Source organism: Dendrobates tinctorius, unplaced genomic scaffold (assembly GCF_039654945.1).
Source record: "Dendrobates tinctorius isolate UK_male_01 unplaced genomic scaffold, ASM3965494v1 ptg000095l, whole genome shotgun sequence".
Taxonomy (NCBI): Eukaryota; Metazoa; Chordata; class Amphibia; order Anura; family Dendrobatidae; genus Dendrobates; species Dendrobates tinctorius.
In genome coordinates, this window is record NW_027361763.1 from 11,914,819 (window position 1) to 11,935,885 (window position 21,067).

Consider the following 21,067-nt stretch of genomic DNA (forward strand, 5'->3'; position numbering starts at 1 on the left):
ATAGCTGAACTGGAGCGGGTGCAGAGAAGAGCGACCAAGGTTATTAGGGAACTAGGGAGTCTGCAATACCAAGACAGGTTATTACACTTGGGGTTATTTAGTTTGGAGAATCGAAGGCATAGGGGTGATCTTATTACAATGTATAAATAAATGCGGGGACAACACCAAGACCTTTCTAATGATCTTTTTACTCTTAGACCTGTGACGGGGACAAGGGGGCATCCCCTATGTCTGGAGGAAAGAAGGTTTAAGCATACTCACAGATGCGGATTCTTTACTGTAAGAGCAGTGAGACTATGGAACTCTCTGCCATATGATGTTGTAATGAGTGATTCCCTACTAAAATTTAAGAAGGGACTGGATGCCTTTCTTGAAAATTATAAAATTACAGGGTATATACACTAGTGTCCTTAATATTGCGTTGATCCAGGGAGACAGTCTGATTGCCGTATGTGGAGTCAGGAAGGAATTTTTTTCCCCAATGTGAAGCTTACTTGTTGCCACATGGGTTTTTTTGCCTTCCTCTGGATCAACATGTTAAGGCAAGTTAGGATAGGATATGGGTTGAACTAGATGGACTTAAAGTCTCCCTTCAACCTTAATAACTATGTTACTATGTTACACAGCAACTAGCAGACCCCTGCAGAAACCTTGCACATGGACTATTCCATCAGTGGCCTCTATATCCTCACAGCACAATACAGACACTGCTTTCTATAATGCCATTCTCACATCAGCTATTGAATTGGTCGCCTCTCACGCATGGCAGAGTGCAACAAATCAATAGACAACTCTTGCACAAAAACCTCACCAAAATGCTTCAGAAAGTGTCCAGGTTTGCAGAGCGGTGCTGGAAGAAAAACGCACTCAAGGTGACGACTTCCCCGCATTCAAAAAAAACAGCCACACATTCAAATCTGCCCTCACCTCTGCTAAACAAGAATACCCTTGTATCCTTTATCCCAAAACCCCAAAAATCTATTCAAAACACCTTTAACTCGTTCCTTGGCCCCCTCAACTCTGCAGAAGACTACTGCATGTCACATATAAGATTTATTAAGCAAGACAAGTCTTCAAGCTATTCGGAGAACTTCTCTCCAAATTACTAATCCCCACTTGACCACATGCCACTCGACTTCAACCATGCTTGTCCCAGCCCCAACCTCTCTTCATTCTCATGTACAGCACCATGGAACCAAATGGTGCTTTATAAATAAATAACCTCCAACTTATTAACTTCGGGTATCTTCCCTTCTGCTTTCAAACATGCCACAATCTCGATAAACGAGCTGACAGGCAGCAGGGACAGCAACAGAGCGGAGGACGGCGGGGAGGCTGCAGGTGTGCGAGGAGCCGCCACATACATGGTGATAGGATCCGGGGCTAGGATGACAGCTCTGACGGCAACATGCTGAGGACATCCTGAGACAAGCGACCAGGAGCTGGTGAAAACCTATTTCTCTTTGATATACTGTTATTTTGCCAACCAAGATGGCAGAAGGTGCCCGACTGCGAACTAGTGCTTAGAAGATCCCTGAGCATCAGGCACAGGATGCCAGCTCCACTTCAAGTGCTGGCGGAGGAGGTGGCGCGTGGCCCTTAAGGAGGAGATCGGACTAGTAAGTGCCTGTGGTATTACTGTAGGAAATATCATCGGCTCTGGGATCTTTGTGTCTCCAAAGGGAGTACTAGAGAATGCTGGTTCGGTGGGTATGGCCCTTATTGTGTGGAACTTCACCGGAGTAATCACTGCAGTGGGTTCCCTATGTTATGCAGAGCTTGGAGTCACCATACCCAAATCTGGGGGAGACTATTTATATGTTTAGGACATCTTTGGTGGACTAGCAGGTTTCCTCCAGCTCTGGATTGCCGTCCTGGTAATTTATCCTACTAACCAGGCAGTCATTGCATTGACCTTTTCAAACTACATACTGCAGACCCTCATCCCAACATGTTTTGCACCTGAATCAGGACTGCGTCTATTAGCAGCTGTCTGTCTACTGCTGCTCGCCTGGGTGAACTGTGCCAGTGTACAATGGGCCACTCGAGTTCAAGACATGTTTACAGCTGGAAAGCTGCTTGAAATGGGACTGATCATAATTATGGGAATTGTCCAGATCTGCAAAGGGGAATATTTCTTGCAGGAAACAAAGAATGATTGAGAATTTCCAGGAGCCGGACATTGGTCTTATAGCATTGGGGTTCCTTCAAGGATCTTTTGCATATGGTGGCTGGAACTCTCTTTACTATGTCACAGAGGAGCTAGTGAATCCCTACAAGAACCTCCCACGTGCCTTCTTCAGCTCTATTCCACTTGTCACCTTTATGTTTTTGCTAACATTGCCTATGTGACAGCCATGTCCCCTCAAGAGCTACTGGCTTCCAATGCCGTGGCTGACATTTAGTGAAGAATTGCTAGGTCTCATGGCCTGGATAATGCCATTATCTGCTGCTTTGTACACATTTGGAGGAGGAGTCAATGGATCTCTATTTACTTCTTCCAGGTTATTTTTTTGCTGGGGCAAGAGAGGGTCATTTACCAATTGTCCTAGCCATGATCCACATTAAAACGACGCACCCCAATCCCAGCACTTCTATTCATGTGCCACTCTACTCATGTTGGTAACTAGTGACATGTATACTCTGATCAATGATGTTGGCTTCATCAACTACCTGTTCTATGGTGTTACCGTGGCGGGGCAGATTGGCTGCTTCCATCTGTGGACAGACATCCCTCGGCCAATAAAGGTTAACCTCATATTTCCAGTTACCTACCTCCTCCTTCTGGGCTTCTCTGCTGGTCTTCAGCTTGTATTCTGACCCTGTTGTCTGCGGAATAGGCCTGGCCATCATGCTTACTGGTGTCCCTGTGTACTTCCTTGGAGTCCATTGGCAAAACAAGCCTCAATGTTTCAATAACTTTGTTGATGCAATGACACGAGCGGGCCAGAAGCTGTGTGGTGGTTTATCCTCAGATGGACAGTGAAGATGAGGGTGAGGAGACAAAAGAGCAGAAAGCTCCAATCTATAAGCCAGGGTCTGAAGATGGTGCTCATGCCAGAGCTTCGTTACTCCTCCATTGAGAATTCACTCCAATCCCGCTGCCCCTAAAATCCCATGCTGTCAGGACCACATTATACAGCCCTGCAGAGATCGATGGAACCTGTGTGTATTTGTGAATGTGTATGTGTGCCTCAGTGTGCACAGACTATGCTGGTTATTAGATTTCCTGTCTCCATTGCCCTCAGGTATTTGTGGCGTCCCAGGGTGTAAATCACTCAGTGCTACGTTATTGTCTGTACTCGTAAGACCTGCAGTCGTGCATTGTTTCTCTGTAGCTCTGTCTTTTACTGTACTATGGAACTGTTCCTTATCACCACTATATACAGTGCCCTTATTTGCTATACTAGTTTTCCTGATGGGCAGAAGGAAATGCAACACTGCTGTGTCTGGTGGCCTAATGTCTATGCACCTTTGAGTGGAACTTTGAACCCCAAGTGTGTGTCTCTCATGATTCCCAGCAAACGTGCATCTAAAACCTAAATTGGGCTGAAAAATGGCAAATGAGGTTTAACACAGATAAGTGTAAGGTTATGCACATGGGAAGGAGAAACAGATGCTACAATTACTTACTAAATGGGAAACTGCTGGGGAAATCAGACATGGAAAAAGACTTAGGCATCTTAGTCAATAAGAAGCTAAATTTGAGAGCCCAGTGTCAGGCAGCTGCCACCAAAGCAAATAGGGTCATGGGATGCATTAGAAGAGGTCTGGGGACACGAGATGAAAACATAATTCTCCCTCTGTACAAATCACTTGTCAGACCACACTTGGAGGATTGTGTGCAATTTTGGACGCCGGTGCTCAAGAAAGACATTACTGAACTTGAAAGGGTTCAAAGGTGGGCTACTAAAATGATAAATGGAGTTGGTTCACTACAATACCCAGAAAGGTTATCAAAATTAGGTCTATTTACTCTAGAAAAGAGAAGACGTAGGGGAGACCTAATATATATGTACAAGTATATCAGAGGGCAATACAGAGATCTCTCCAATGAACTGTTTTTTCCAAACAAAGAGAGTGCCCCCTTGTTCTTGTCACAGTCCTTGGTACAAAGACAATTTCTGCACCAGTATAGAAGAGGGTTCTTCACGGTAAGAGCAGTGAGGCTCTGGAATTCTCTTCCTGAGGAAGTGGTGATGGCCAACTCACTGAATGAATTTAAGAAAGGAATGGATGCTTTTCTTGTGAGTAACAGTATAGGTGGTTACGAATAACAGATTATAGGTAGATGGTTGACCCAGCTTAGGGGGAAGGAATTTTTTTCCCTATGGAGAAAATTGGCTTCTACTCTGTGGGTTTTTGCCTTCCCCAGGATCAACAATGCAGAACAGCTGCACTAAAAATAGGCTGAACTAGATGGACATAAGGTCTTCCTTCAACCTTCAAAACTATGTTAAATATTATAGATTGCTTCTCATGATTGGCCACAACGGACTTTTATACCAGATCAAGGTACCTGAAAAGCTTGTTGGCCCACCACGTTCACTCCTTCCATGAATCTGCTGCTTAGAAAAGAACATTTCACATGGCACTACTAAAATAATATTCAGTGCTAAATGAAGTATTACACCTGACAATCGAGGCACACAAAAAAAAAAAAAAAAAAAAAATGACTCCTTGAATGGTCTGCACCCCACATGTGGACTTTATGGTACATGGCATTCCAACAGTGCAACCTGCTACAAAGGACAGTGTTCTACATTGTGGTCTCAGGTTTCCTTTCCCTGTCCGTACCAAGGCATGTCAGACCTTATTTCAGTTTAAAGCTGCCGTTAACCAGAGCCCCTTGAGGGCACTCCAGTCTCCTACTACCCAAATGTCCTAGGTACAATCCAGGAGCTCTGAATAATTAATTGCCAGGTGTTTTAATTCTCCAGAAAACTCTACATGTTATATATAATTTTTTTTTCTTATTTAGGATCTATTGTCTCTGAATTAACGCCCCCTGACGAAGGAAACGCTGAAATGCACGTTGGGATGGGTGCAGGCTTCAGGGCATCGTGGTCACTATTACCCGGATAATATTATTTTGGCTGACATGGCTCTATGACCCTTATGGTGTGCTGGTCGCGCTATTGGGTAAACGCTGTATTATACATTTGTTATATGCATGATTACTTAATTGATCTGTACCTTGCAGCGTTTTTTACTTATACAGATAGATCTCTAAATATTAGACCATTCTGATGCCCTGTATTGCTTGTACCTTTTGGGTATTTTTCTGACGCACATATGCACTTTGTCTCCCCCATGTTACTGTTCTTTTTCCTCTAACAATAAAGTTTATATTTTTCCCTAAAAAAAAATTGGGCTTTCTTTGATCGCTTTTTCCCTTTCCTTTTTGAATTAGTTATGTTTGCGATTAGCCCTTAATTTGGTCCTAAACTAGCACCAATATGTGTTATGAATATGTGACTATTAACTGTCTATTATAATGGTGCATTATATATTGCGAAGTATTTGTTTCACGTCTCTGAACGTAATAAAATGGATCTTGTGCCTTGGAAAAAAAAAAAAAAAAAAAAAACACCCTGAAGAAACTGTACCTCGACCCGATCACAACGTCCAGCCATAGTCCCTCATTACTGTTACAGTTCACCTCCAAACTCCTTGAACAGCAAGTCCATGCTGAACTGTCCTCCGACCTCGCATATAACTCACCGATTATGGCATCTACAGTCCAGATTTTTTCCCACTACTCCACCAAAATTGCTCTGACCAAAATTACTTACGACTAGTGTTGAGCATTCCGATATCGCAAATATCGGATATCGGCCGATAATCGCGGTATCGGAATTCCGATACCGAGTACCGATATTTTTACAATGTCGAATACCGGAATCGGAAGTTCCCATAATGCTATCAGCTAGTTGTGTTAGCCATGTTAACTAATGGCATGGCTGTGATTGGCTGCTGAAATGATGTCATCATGATGCGCTGTCTACAAGTCCCATCGGGCTATGCCTGCTACAATGACAGTGATTAACACATTAGCCAATGATGAGACAGTAGTAGTCCCATCATCCAGCTAATGTGTTGAATGTAAAAAAAATAAAATACATACTACATTCATACGGCATATATACATACTACATTCATACAACACACACTACATACTACATGCAATACATACAGTACATACTCACCATCACTTGGTCACTTTGATCCCGAAGCAAGTGTGTCATCTCACTGTAAAAATTATTAAAACAACCACCAATATACTCCCTGATCCACAGAAATCCACAAGTGTCCCACGACGATCTCCTGCAGTGCATCACTGAGAGGTTACTATAGTTCACTGGTCTCACTTTATGGCAAAAGCTGCGTGGGAACTTTCTCACACAGCAATGCCAGAAGTGAGACTAGGGACTATTCTTTTTACAGTGGCTGAGGAATACAGTGCGGAAGGATACCTACCTCCAGTCATTGTATTCCTGGTGCCCCTAGAGAGTGGTTGCATCAGCTGATGCTGCTGTTCTCCACAGGAGATCATTGTGGGACACTCATGGATTTCTGCAGATCAGGGAGTATATCAGTGGTTTGTTAATTTAATATTTTTTATAGATGACACTGGCTTCAGGGATCAAAGTGACAAGTGTTATGAATGGGTCACCGAGGAGGAAAAAACCTAAACATGCTAAACCCAGAAAAACCAGAGAGGTTGGTAACTATGCAGATTGCAGATCCCTGATCCTAACCTCACAACTAGCAGCAGCAGTGGAGTGTTCCTACGATGAACCTAGACGCCTCGTCATGGCCAGAGGACTAAATAAGCCTAAAGCAAGAAAAGGGTAAAACTAACTGCCCCAGAGCAGACCCCAAAGGATTAGACAGCCCCCACACATGTATTGACGGTGAAACAAGATGAAAACACAGGCAAGAAAATAGGCTGAGCAAACCATGGGGCCCAAACTAACTAGAAAGGAGAGGAAAGGAAAGACACTGTCTGCAATCTGCCCAAAACACTACAAAATAATGTGCAACACTTCTGATAACAAAGTTAACCCTGAAGTCACTAGACTTCTCCCACTATATCAGCACTCTGAAATATTCTGAGACAGAGCAAAAAAGAGGCCAATCTAATAAGGGACAAAAGCAAATTGGCAAATACAGATAAATAAGAGTGGAAATTCAGCACAGCCCCAGCCGGGGCTAGCTGACCACACAAAAAACTGAATAGAACAACAAAATCAAGTGTGAAAAGTAGCAGAGAAACTTAGCTTGAGCTCACTGGAACAGAGCTGAGAACCAAAACCTGGCAGAAGAAATCCCCAGCACCAGAGTAGGGCGTTGGCTGTCTTAAATCCAATCTGAGATTCCTGAGGTCCAATTGCCATCCTCATTATCAGGTGGCAGATCTCTACTGATTAATATCAGCCTCACTACCTCCTGTTACCACCAGAGGGAGCTAGGAACGAGAGCTCAACTGGTAGACCAGAAAGTGAATTCACAAGTGATGGTGAGTATGTATTGTATGAATGTATTGTATGTAGCATGTATATATGTTGTAAGAATGTAGTATATATAGTATGTACTATGTATATTTTGTTTTTGTTTTTTTACATTCAACACATTAGCCGGAAGATGGGACTACTACTGTCCCATCATTGGCTAATGTGTCAGTCACTGTCATTGTAGCAGGCATAGCCCGATGGGACTTGAAGTCCCATCGGACGATGCCTGCACACACACAACCCCCGGCAGCCCCGCACAGACACGAACAGTGTCCACCCACACTCCCCCCCCCCCCTCCCCAACTGGATGTGCAAGTAAAGAAAGGGTTTATTTTCATTCCGATGTTTATGCCCCATTGACTTGCATGGTTTTCCGGTATCGGAATCAGCAATACCCGATAATTTTTGGGTATCAGTCCGATCCTTCACGATATCAGATGGTATCGCTCAATACTACTTGCAACTTACTGCCAGAGCCACACTCAAGAAGTAGGACTTTTTCATGTGCAAGAAGTAGAGGCGTTTATTTATAACAACAATGACTATACAATGTGTGTTGTAATCGAGGTAACGTTTTTACCCAATCAGGGGTCTTTCTCAAACCTCACTGCTGGTGTTTTTGTAGGTGCAGCCAATTACTGGAGAGAAGGTGGTTGCAAGAGTACAATAAAGGGTATACAAAAATCCAACACTTATAATGGTGGCGCAATGTTATCCTACAAGCTGACCTTGTAGTAGAAAAGAGTAAACCAGAACAAATAATAAGCCAGGCCAAAAGACAGAAGTCACAGGTAGGGCTGTAGGGAGAATAGGGAACAAGACTGTACCTGACTGTCTTTCATGCATTACTCTCATTCCTGAACAGTATACTAAGGGCAGTAGGAGTAGAATCTGCCGGTGTACAGAAGGAAGGTCCCACCTGGGGCTGTGCAGTTGGCGCAATAAAGATTAAAATGCTGCCGTAGTGGGGTAAAAGAGCACGTTTGTAGAGGTAAAGGGAAACACATACCAAGACATGCCTTATTTATATAACAGGGCGTTCGCCGTCTGTGGTGGAGTGTGCCTGCATTGGTGGCCAGCGGGTTAAAATTGTATACGAACTAGAAAACAGGGGTGGGGAGCGAGGGCTGGAAGAGGGCGCATGCGCTGGAAGGAGGACTGAAAGGAGGCTTGAGCAGCAGAGGACTATGTGGGCGCGTACACAGTATAAGGAAGTGGGACGCCCCCCAGGGCTGTGGGGCTCGGTACCGGGCCAGTCTCAGATGGGAATGTCACAGCAGCGGTGACCTGGTCCGTGGCCCTGGGCGCCCTATGTAAAAATGGGAATTGAATGGTGGAATGTAGTGGATTAAATGAATAGCTCGTGACTCCACCTGTGGTGTTCGGCAAGGGAGATATTAAGCAGACGCTGCATGCAGATCCTCAGGGACTGGTGATATGGCACAGCAAAGATGTTATAGCTCCCACAGGTGGAGCTGTAGTCCCAGGGCAGTGTAGATATAGAGGCAAAGTGAAAGCGTAGGTGAAGCAATATCGGGCACCAGCATGTAGCAGTGCTGGGTGTCTTGGCGCAGGAATAAGTGCAGGACACCAGACCATGTATTTCCAAAGCTTTACTCACAGTGCAAACATGTGCCTGCCTCTGTGCCGTGTCCTCCGGATCAGGGACTCAGTCAACCTCCAGGCCAGATGGGATACTCCTTTCCAACACTCTGCCAACATGTGCCTTTCTGAACATCTCCTCTTATGGCGCCTATATATGAAGTACTCCCAGTACCAAGTTACAATGGAGTTCCTCCTGTCCAATGTTCTTATGACCTTTCCTTGTACGGCAGACAGCTGTAGCCTGCTTTGGGGACTCCTTGCTTCCTTGTCCCGGCTCACTATTCAGTTGCTGTTGTGCCCCCAAGTCTGATGTGGGAATGAAGTATTGTTAACTTCTACTCCTCCAGTATCTTCTGCAGGATCATTAGTATCCATACAACCTCGGGGACTGGACCCCAGCCTTGCGCCCAGAACTTCTAGGAAGGTTCACCTCCAACCCACGTCCTCTGTTGTCCTTTACTCCTCACGTTCCATACTAATCCTTTCTTTCTATGGATTAAATCAGGTTTCCTTTCTATGTCTCTTTCCTGTGCCAGCAGACCCAGGTCACTGGCCTGCTGCAGCACTTGCTTCATCCATCCCTCTCCCAGGGATCTTCTGTCCTTCTGCATCCTCACTCCCAGTGACTGAATCCCTAAACTCATCTCGCTCTGTGTAACAAACTAACTCTACCCACCTCCCAGCACGTTTCGTGTTCCAAGCAGGGAGCCACCAATGGGTGTTTTGCTACACTACTTTGTGGTGTGGGGTGCAGGTGTTGGAGCGTGGTTGGGAGTCTCCACCTTAAACTGGATGGTGGGGTACCACACCTCAAGAGGTGGGGTACCACACCTCAAGAGGAGGTGCAGTACCTCTGTGGCGACTGAGCCTCAGAGGCGCCACAGAAGCAGTATAGAGAAGAGTGCCGTGGACACTTGCACAGTAGGGGGCACTGGGTCATCTGCATTGTTGGCTTTGTGTGCACATGCATTCAAGATGAAGTGACTTACAGCCATTCTCTTCAAATACAACAAGGCGCAATGTTATGGAGAGGGATTAAAAAAAAAAACAATCATAAAATTCGAAAAGAAAGTTGCCCTACCATTATAAGTGTTCGATTTTGTATACCCTTTGTTGTACTTTTGCAACTGCCTTCTCTCCAGTATTAGCTGCATCTACAACAAATGCATGTGTATAGCACCTATTTATGTCTATGTATATATTTCTGTTTATTTTGACCCCACCACCCTTGGAAATTAATTTTCTGTATAATTTTTTCTTTGCAGTCAGGTTTGAGAAAGACCCATGATTGGGTCGAAACGTTACCTTGATTACACTATTCAGTTTGCTGTGGTGACTATAAATAAACTAGTCTACATCTTGCATATGAAAAAGTCCTACTTTTTGAATGCGGCTGTTTATTCTCATCTATGACTACTGGATCCACTCCAGGTTCAGCCTGCACCTACTACAGAGCACATGTCATTTACTCTTACTATTGCCTTGTGTTGACGTCTGCACCTGTGCCCTAAATGTCTTCTGAAACCTTTGCGTTTGACAAATCTGAAGCCTCTAGAATCCTCTGTAAGGTAACCAACCTGGGTGACTTCCTAAAGACTCCAGCCCTTGAAGTTCGGACAAAAGACTACGAGAGAGAACAAAAGAGGTTTACATCGTATGACTTCCACCCACACTAGCCGAATATCACAAGTTGAGCAGGATTCCACGTGGTTTGAGGTGCCATCTAAAACCTACACTATTCTGACAAACCTGAAAATTGTGAGAAATTGCAAAGAATCCTCAACAAGTGCTCGCTGGATATTTTTTAACTTACTGTTGATTTTCTCCAAACAGCCATCACAGAATCTGAAGCAAGACTCCCCTCCATTGAAGAACAATCATCAACATCTTTATCAACAGATTGGAGCAACTTGAAAGCAAAAACTGACAAAGCTATTGAAAATACTGCAAGTACTTGCAGGAGAAAAAAAAAAATTAATAAGTTCCAAAGAGACTGAGGACTACTCCCAAGGTCAAATCTACAGATGGAACGACTCTACAACTTCAGGTACCAGACAAGGAAACACTGGATCTCGACGTCAAGGATCATACAGCACCGACAGCTCTACAAACAACTTTACACAAGGGCTTTTTTTTAATCCAGGTGCCAGAATACAAGACCCAAATACCGACCAGGAGACCGATCAGGAGACCGATCAGGAGGGCCTCCTGCAAACACATCCTATGATGTAAGGCCCTCAACATTGCCTACACCCTGAACACTGCTGATCTGTCAGTTCTCCAACGAGGCCGGTACTTCTGCCCCACCCCCCAGGACAAATTCAAATTGTCCCAGGACCTACAGAACTTCTACCGCAACCTATATGTCAAAACCCATTTTGGACTGCAACAAGATGCAACAAGGAATAGGGTCCTCACATCTGTGGCAGATCCTACTCCTGATATAACTTTCACAACTAGGTCTACATAATACCAGCAGTTTCAGTCCTCCACTAAGCTATCACACCACAGAGGCATACATTGATCTAATACCAAAGGACACCAATTCAACAACACCATATGGGACACATAGCAACATTGCTCCTGTTGAAAAACAGGGCCTTGAATCCCTTAGAAACAAAAGGATCATTATAAAACAGTTGACAAGTGTGGGGGCCATAGTCATACAAAATGTCTGACTACACATCGGAAACTTTGAAGCAATTGTCTGACACATCCACTTAAACAATCCCCCACGACCCCACCCCTGCCATCAAAACTAAAATTGATAGTATTCTTACCAAATATCTGTCCCTTATTACCGTAGACTCCAAAACCGTGACCATTATAACCAACACCCTGTGATGCCAGTCCTGTACACATTACCCAAAATCCATACATCTCTCAATAACCCACCTGGTCGACCTATTGTCGCTTCAACCGATTCCATTCTGGCCCCCATATCCATCTTCCTTGAGAAACTACTTACTCCCCTAACCCGGAATATGAAATCTTTCATTTTGGACACCGGTCATTTTATTGAAATTTTTAAACAATTCCCCAGAGTGTCACCAGAGGGCATTCTAGTAGTCATCTTACACGTCAAAAGTCTGTACACCTCTATCAAACATAACTGGGGATAGAAGCAGTCAGTATCCTCCTTGAACTATCCACCCTCACCAGCAATTTGAAACATGTCTAGATATACTATCCTTAATGCTACATGAAAATTTCTTCTTATTCCGTGATCAATTCTATTTGCAGACCCAGGGCACCGCAATGGGTGCCAACGTAGCCTCAGCTTATACTTTTATATGGACACCTTTGAGCGCTCCTATATCTACAAAAGCGCCTACTTATCACACAGTAAATGTTGGGTTCATTATATAGATGACATTTTCACCAAACCCACAGATTCCAATAGCCTACTTCACTATACCAGTTGCCATCCTCTTTCCATCAAAACAGTCTTCCCAGGTCACAATTCAAATGTGTCACACGGCTAGTCTCCATCCCTAACCTCTTACCTTGTCGCTTAAACTAAATGTCCAACAATTTCCTTGCTAAACAATATCCTAGAACTCTCCTTGAAAGAAAATGAAGGCCCTCGAACCCACTCCCCATCAGACTCCCAAATCAATACCTGAACGCGTTCCCTTTATCCATACCCACCACCCAGTCATGACAAAAATTTATGTTATTTGCCAACATTGGCCCATCCTCACACGCTCATACCCACATATTGAAGCCTTCAAAACCCCTCCTCTGATATGTAAAAAGACCCAACAATATAAGGGACCAAGTCGTCAACGCTGACTTAGGCAGCTTACCTAGACTTCCCAAACAGACCTTTCTCAGTACAGAGAAGCGGCACACTCCCCTGCCTAGGATGTGCATGCTGTTCCAATGTCATTAAGTGAAATTGTACACCCCCCACGCTGGTAAATGCTACAAAGTTAAAGGATTCTTCACGTGTGACTCCAATTAGATCATCTATTTAAAGAAAATGCCTCTGTGGCTTACTATATATAGGTGAAACACAACATATCCGTGACCGAATCGCCAGCCATAAATCCACAATCGGGTGCAAAAAATCATGGCTTCCCCTTTCCCATCACTTCATATCTGCAAATCATTCAGTTTCCCAACTACGCTTCCAAGTGAGAGAGTAGTTTGCAAGATCAAGACGGGGTGGCAATCACATAAAATTGCACAAAGAGTCCTACTGGATATATACCCTGTTCTGCCCATTCTGTGCAGCTAGATATTTTAAGTGCTGTTCCAACTATTGCCAGTAGGTGTCATAAGCCAACACTTAATGTGTTTTGAATTTTCTGTTCTCCAAATGGTTAATTGTTCAGAACCGCCCCTTCTTTCTGCCTGGTCTGCCTGGTCAACAACATGTAACCATTTTTCCAGCAGTCGCAGGAGTAGCTCACACCTGCTCAGCTTTTTGCAAGCCATTACTTATAAGAAGTGGATTCCAGTAAGATAATGCAATTTTGAGGTATGCATCTGTGTTAGTAGCCATAATGCAGCCCGCTATGATGTTTGCATTGCATGCTCAGCTCCTGTGATGTTATTTCACTGCATGTTTGTTATAAGCATCCTCTAGTTATGAATCCTCCGTTCAGTGAGTGTAAAGCTGGCAGCCATTAGTGTGTTAGTTACCTTTCTCCTTTGCTGCTGTGTATGTTATATTGTCCAGCTCTTATATAATACATAACAGCACCCTGTATCATTGCTACTGTTGTGATAATACCCTGCATTGCTATTACCTGCCAGTATTTGTGTATTGTATACTGTTTCAGTACTGACATGCTGCATTATATCCGTCTCTTGTAGTTTTTACCTGAATCATCCACATTTTGTACAACAATCTGCTGAATCATCTATAACTGTACAACAACCCCTGATCTCATCTACTGCTCTACTATACCATCTGTTATCTCTCATTGTTGTCCATATCATCCCAATAAATAGACTTAAGCACCCATACAGTCTTGTTTCTGGGAGTGGATGAAAGGTTAAGCCGTATGCTGGAATCCACACAGCGTCATACGTGGATGAAGGAAGAACACACCCTACAAATCGTAACACCAATGGGAATCAATAGGGAACTTGATTTGGAATTCAAATGATCTCCGGCAAAATCATAGCTAAAACTGTATCTGTCTGCAACTGTTTGCGTGTGGTTATGCATGTGTTTATCACACAAGGCCCGGATTAATAATCTGACGAACCGGGCCGATGGCCCTTAAGACATCTTACTATGTGCGCGCTCTCCTTGCACGCGCTGACAAGAGCCGCTGTGGCACTTGATTGACAGTAGTGCTCGCCGCGGCAGCCCTCTGTCAGTGTGTGCAAGCAGGAGTGCGCACACACAGGACCTTCAGTCACAAGTTTGAACGGGCCGCCCTGGCGTGCGCAGGGCTCTTCAGTCTGACGCTGGCCAGTACCAGCGCCACAGCAGATTTTTTTTCCCTGTGCTACTCACCACTAGCCCCAGCCAGGGATCCACTGCTCTGCAGAGGGGCATATGCCCCCCAGGCGGCTCCTCCAACACTGCAGCGACAGAAGACCGGCTGCTTCTTCCCCCGGGCCAGCACTGCGCCTTTAAATCTTGTGTGCTGGCCCGGCGGCATCACAGCCAGCAGACAGACATGGCCTGGCCCCTGTTTGCTAAAATAATATAATGCAGCAGCGCCCTGCACTGCTATCTGCTGGAGAGGAACATCAAAGGAAGGATCATGTGGGCCAGAGAAAAGTTGGGGGAATGTAAAAAAAAAAATCCTCCCCTAATAAGTGTGTACATGTATGCCAATTCTGTATATTTATGTCTGTAGATATCTACAAAAAAGTTATAAAATTCATAAGTCCAAATATGTATGTGACTGCATGTATATTTATCTGTGTATGTGTCTGTATACTGTATGTGTGTGCGTGTATGCACGTGAGCATGTCTAAGTGTGTCTTATGCATGTTGCAAGCCTGTCTGTGGGTGTCTATAAGCATGTCTATGTACTTATCTAAGCGAGTGTGTGCAAGCATCTCTGTGTGCATGTCTGCATGCATGGCTATGAGCGTGTCTGCGAGGGCAAGTCCCACTATATACACAGCTTCACTCTATATTCCTTACCACCGAATATATTGTGGAGCGGTGGATACATGTTGTAATTCTTAGTATCTGCGCTTATTATGTGAACACACACACACACACGAGGTGTCCCCGATGCTATCACATCGGGAGGGAAGAGTGCGTGTGTGTATGCCGCAGCTGCCTGCTCTCCCGGCTCCGTGCTGTCACGGCCGGCAGGAAAGAGGGTGCTGGAGATGTACGTGTGTATGTGAGCATGTACGTGTGATATATATCACTCTGATAAATTGTGAAAAAAGTGTCGGACTCTTTATTAGCCCATGTAGCAACATTTCAGATCCATAACATAGCCTTTTCTCTGCTGTGGAACTGAAATGTTGCCACATGGGCTAATAAAGAATCCACCCCTCCCCGCTTGCTCAGGGCCCCGGGCACTTGCAATATTTACCTCTTCCCGCTGCGGCGTCATCTGACTGACGTTTCAGGTCAGAGGGTGCAGTGACATCATGTCTGTACTCCCTCTGCCTGAACAGTCACAGCGCAGAAAGCCGGAAGACGCTAACATTTAGGGGTCTGGAGCAAAGCAGCGGCCAGCGAGGAGAAAGCAGGATTTTTTTTTTTTTTTTTTAAATGTTTTGAGCAATATATGGATCCCATCATATACTGGAGCATAATATGGTGCCCATTATGTATGGAGCATTACATAGGGCCCATTTTATATGGAGCATCATATAGGGCCCATTATATACTGTATGGAGCATCACATGGGGTCCATTATATGTGGAGCATTACATGGAGCCCATTCTGTTTGGAGCAATATATAGGGCCCATCATGTAAAGTACAGAGCATTATATGGAACTTATTCTGTATGGACCATTATATGGGGCCCATTCGGTATGGAGCAAGGTATGGGGCTTATTATACTGTATGGAGCACTATGTGGTATCCACAATGCTGTATGGAGCACTATGTGGTACTCATAATACTGTTTGGAGCATTATATGGGCCTCATTCTGTATGAAGCATTATATGGGGCTTATTCTGTATGGAGCAATATATGGGCCTCATTACACTGTATGGAGGACTATGTGGTACCCATAATACTGTATGGAGCATTATATGGGGCTCATTATTCTGTATGTAGGACTATACTGTCTGGTTTCTGAACTATTGATATCACTGATGTAATGTAAGAAGTGAAATCTTTGGCCTATATTTCTGTGCTGTATCTGTGCATTATGAATTGTGGTATGTGTTTAAGGGGTCACTGAGACTCTCACCTGGGTCCCACAAAAGCCTGAAGCCAGACCTGTATACACTGCACTCTACCCCACTTTTCCTGTCTTGTTGTCAAAGAGGCGACTTTGAACTTTGGGAGCATCAATATTGGTTTAGTATTTTCAATATTACTATTTACAAATAAAAATAAAATATTGGAAAAGCTGTTTAAATGGATTATCCCGTGTAATCCCTTCTCCTCTGGATAGGGGATAACTTTCCAATAGCTGAAGATCCGACTCCCATGATCCTGAAAATCGAAGCTCTGTAGAGCACCATGTAAATACAGCTGCAGTCGATCATATGCACTGTGGTGCCATTCACATGTGGCTCTTCAAATATCTCCTTTTAGGAGAGTGAGGGGCACGACAAAGTATAGCAAAAATTCGCTGATCGGGGTGAGGAGTGTTCTAGTTTGTGGGCTGGTGGGGTTTGTGTGGCAGGGCTGCTTTTTGTCCCAGTCCGGCCCTGTTATCACGACACATTTTACATAGACTAATGCATTGTAAGGGTATATGTTTAACATACTGACCTCTGCTACTTTTGTCTCAACTAACCCTGTTTAATAGCACAGGTGTCCCTTCCCATCTGATCCCTTCTCCAAGCCATGCAGGGCAAGTACCCGCCCCAGAACAAATTTTATTCATTATTTTTTTCTTCATTTTCCATTCCCCATTTCTACTTTACATCTTATTCATTTTATTTCTATTTACTTATTTTACATTTTCTCATTTTTTATTTTTTCATTGTCTTATTTCCATTTAATTTCAAATTTTTGCAGCTTTTCATTTTTATTATTTTTTCAATTGCATCATTTTATTTTTTCATCTTTCCAGTTTTTCCTCTTTACATTTTTTCATTGGATTTACATTATTTTCTATATACTCATTTTTATTTATATTATTTTTATTTCGATTTCTCCATTTTTTCTCTATTTTTCATCCGCTCATTTTAATTTCATTTTCTTTTCCAATTCTCTTATCGATGCAGTTTTTTCCATCCCTCTCCCCAACATTGCGCCTTGTTGGATTTTGCAGCCATTGCCCTCAGTCACTTAGTCTTCAGCGCATGCGCCCGTGGCACACACAGCCAACCATGCAGACGAAGGTGTCGGCCCTGTGCCTCATACTGCGCACGCACCCACGGCACCCTCGCTTCTCTATACCGCTTCCTTATACTGTGCACGCGGCCACTTAGTCCTGTGCTGCTCAAGCCTCCTTTCCGTCCTCCTTAAAGCACATGCGCCCCCTTCCAGCCCTCGCTCCACACCCCCATTTCCGGTTCGTATACTATTTTAACCCGCTGGCCACCAATGCAGGCACACTCCACCGCAGACGGCGAACGGATTCATTCCGAAACGCGCGTCGGGACTATTCAAAGGCCACACTAGGTTGTTGTTTGCCAAGTGCAAATGTACTTTTTTTTGTTTAAATGCCACATTCTGCAATAAGTGCTTTAACTGCATTTTTTACACTTACTTGGTTATAGTATGTAATGGTTACACCATTTATGCACTTTGCACTTAGTATTAAAATCAGTTGATTATTGGTTATGTACACTGTGATTACATGGTTACCTCCCCCCTTTTTTATTTACATATTTGTATGAGAAGTTTTATATATACCAATTTATTCCTATATCATGGATTGATTAATTGCCAGCCTGCTATACATATTATATGTAATTATTTTACTATTTCTCACACAGAGGACACGTACTGTGTTATTGTTACCCTATTTAAATAAAGGTATTTTTATAAAATAGAGGTTGTCTCTTATTAATTGTATTTGTATATTTAATACTTCTTCATTGACCTTAAATTCGAATAATGCTTTGTTGGTTTTTCTAAATGTCTTCGAATGGTCTACCATTCCTTTTAGCTGCTGTATATCATCTATGGAAATAACTATTAGGATACTTCTAGATTATATTATTTTCTAGAAAGATATATACAAATATTGCTAAATTCAGGCTATTTTGGTATTATGTATATACACACTCACTGGCCACTTTATTAGGTACACCATGCTAGTAACGGGTTGGACCCCCTTTTGCCTTCAGAACTGCCTCAATTCTTCGTGGCAGAGATTCAACAAGGTGCTGGAAGCATTCCTCAGATTTTGGACCATATTGACATGATGGCATCACACAGTTGGCGCAGATTTGTCGGCTGCACATCCCTGATGCGAATCTCCCGTTCCACCACATCCCAAAGATGCTCTATTGGATTGAGATCTGGTGACTGAGGAGGCCATTTGAGTACAGTGAACTCATTGTCATGTTCAAGAAACCAATCTGAGATGATTCGAGCTTTATGACATGGCGCATTATCCTGCTGAAAGTAGCCATCAGATGCCTGTTCTTAGCTGAGAGGAGTGGTACCCAGTGTGGTCTTCTGCTGCTGTAGCCCATCTGCCTCAAAGTTCGACGCACTGTGCGTTCAGAGATGCTCTTCTGCCTACCTTGGTTGTAACGGGTGGCAATTTGAGTCACTGTTGCCTTTCTATCAGCTCGAACCAGTCTGCCCATTCTCCTCTGACCTCTGGCATCAACAAGGCATTTCCGGCCACAGAACTGCCGCTCACTGGATTTTTTTTCTTTTTCGGACCATTCTCTGTAAACCCTAGAGATGGTTGTGCGTGAAAATCCCAGTAGATCAGCAGTTTCTGAAATACTCAGACCAGCCCTTCTGGCACCAACAATCATGCCACGTTCAAAGGCACTCAAATCACCTTTCTTCCCCATACTGATGCTCGGTTTGAACTGCAGGAGATTGTCTTCACCATGTCTACATGCCTAAATGCACTGAGTTGCCGCCATGTGATTGGCTGATTAGAAATTAAGTCTTAACACACAGTTGGACAGGTGTACCTAATAAAGTGGCCAGTGAGTGTATTGTATAGTTTTGTTAACTATATTTATATGTTTATAGCACTTATTTAGGTCTATGTATATATTTGTTTATTTTGACCGCACCACCTTTAGAAATTAATTTTCTGTATAATTGTTTCTTTGCAGTGAGGTTTGAGAAAGACCCCTGATCGGGTCGAAACGTTACCTCGATTACACCATTTCGTTTGCTGTGGTGACTATAAACTCCTCTACTTCTTGCACATGAAAGTCCTACTTTGAATGCAGCTGTTTATTCTTATCTATGACTCTACTGGATCCACTGCAGGTTCAGCCTGCACCTACTACAGAGCGCACGGCATTTATTACTTCCAGAGCCAGACAATTCCGGAATTGAAGTGCAAGAAAAGTAATATTTCTGGTGCATTCTAGGAAGTGTGAATAGTCGCCATGAGTCTGAAGATCTTTGGGAGTAGCTAGATTAAGGTGATGTAAAGATGGTCCACAGTTTGACCATTTCCTTAAAACCGATCCACAATTCAGTCAGTCATTTTGTGTAACATGGAGAATACCCATAGGGTGAGGTGCAATGTGTGCTATAGGTTTATAGACTTGTCAGAGGAATAGAAACTTTATGTGCCAGAAATGCAAGCTTGTGACTGTAAGGCCTGTGTCACACTTCAGCTTTCTGGCGTCAGTCAAAATCCGCCATTTGCACAAAAAAACACGAACGGATTTGCCTGCCGGAACCGTCTTTTTCCCCATAGACTTTCATTAGCGGCTGATTAGAATGGATGGCCTTGCGTTTCGGTCGTTGGCTAGAATGGAAGCCTATGGGCGCCGGATCAGCGCTGTCCGTCAAATGACGGACTCCTGAGACTGATTCCGTTTAACACTGATTATACTCCTAATCTGTATTTAGTAGCCAATTGTCCAGACAGCCCCAAAACTATATAAAACCTGTCATGTGGCTTCATTCTTCAATGTGCCAGCAAGCATGCAGAGGAAGAAAACCGACAGCAACTCTCCTGCCAGCCAGAAGCATGCCAGCCACCAAGAGTCCTGCCAGCCAGAGCGGGGTGTGCGCGCGCACAGGCGTATCTGGGGGGGGGGCAGCCGGGGCAGTTGCCCTGGGTGCAGCTGGCAGGGAGGTTGCAGTCGGGGAGAAAGGTGCTTGAGGCAGCTGTCCCTCCCTAGGCGCTTTACGTCTCTAATTCTCTCGTGGTGCTGTCGTGGCGACTGAAAAAATGCTTAGCTACTTACCGGTAGCGGTGTTTTTCAGGAGCACACGACATCACCTTTCCATTCCCTCCCTATCTTCGTTTTCTCACGTATGGATCAGCACCTTTTCCTTGGGAGTTAGACCTTAGGCATGGGTGTGAGGAGTATTTAATTGGATTATATATGTTGCTACTAACCAGGGAGGTCCTCTCATGCTCTAATCCAACTGAAGAGAGGGTCGCCTTTTTGTGTCTGTAGGTTTCCTGTCCACGAAGGGCGGATCCCCTCTCTCGTGGTTATGTCGTGTGCTCCTGAAAAACACAGCTACCGGTAAGTAGCTAAGCATTTTAGGTCCGCATGTTATCTGGACTGTGGGCCGTTCTTCTATTCATTGGGCCCAGAAGAGGGCATCCAAGAGATCTTACTCCGAGAATTTTCTTGACAAGGACAGTTTCCATATATTGTGGCATGGTGTGAGAAGCTGAGTTGGTGAATATCCTTAGCGAACTTAAAAATAAA

General features: G+C 44.0%; 1 pseudogene; it reads left to right on the forward strand.

Moving 5' to 3' along the window:
* Positions 1 to 1,491: 1,491 nt before the first annotated feature.
* LOC141098761 (large neutral amino acids transporter small subunit 2 pseudogene) lies at positions 1,492 to 3,111 on the forward strand (annotated as a pseudogene).
* The last annotated feature ends 17,956 nt before the right edge of the window (positions 3,112 to 21,067 follow it).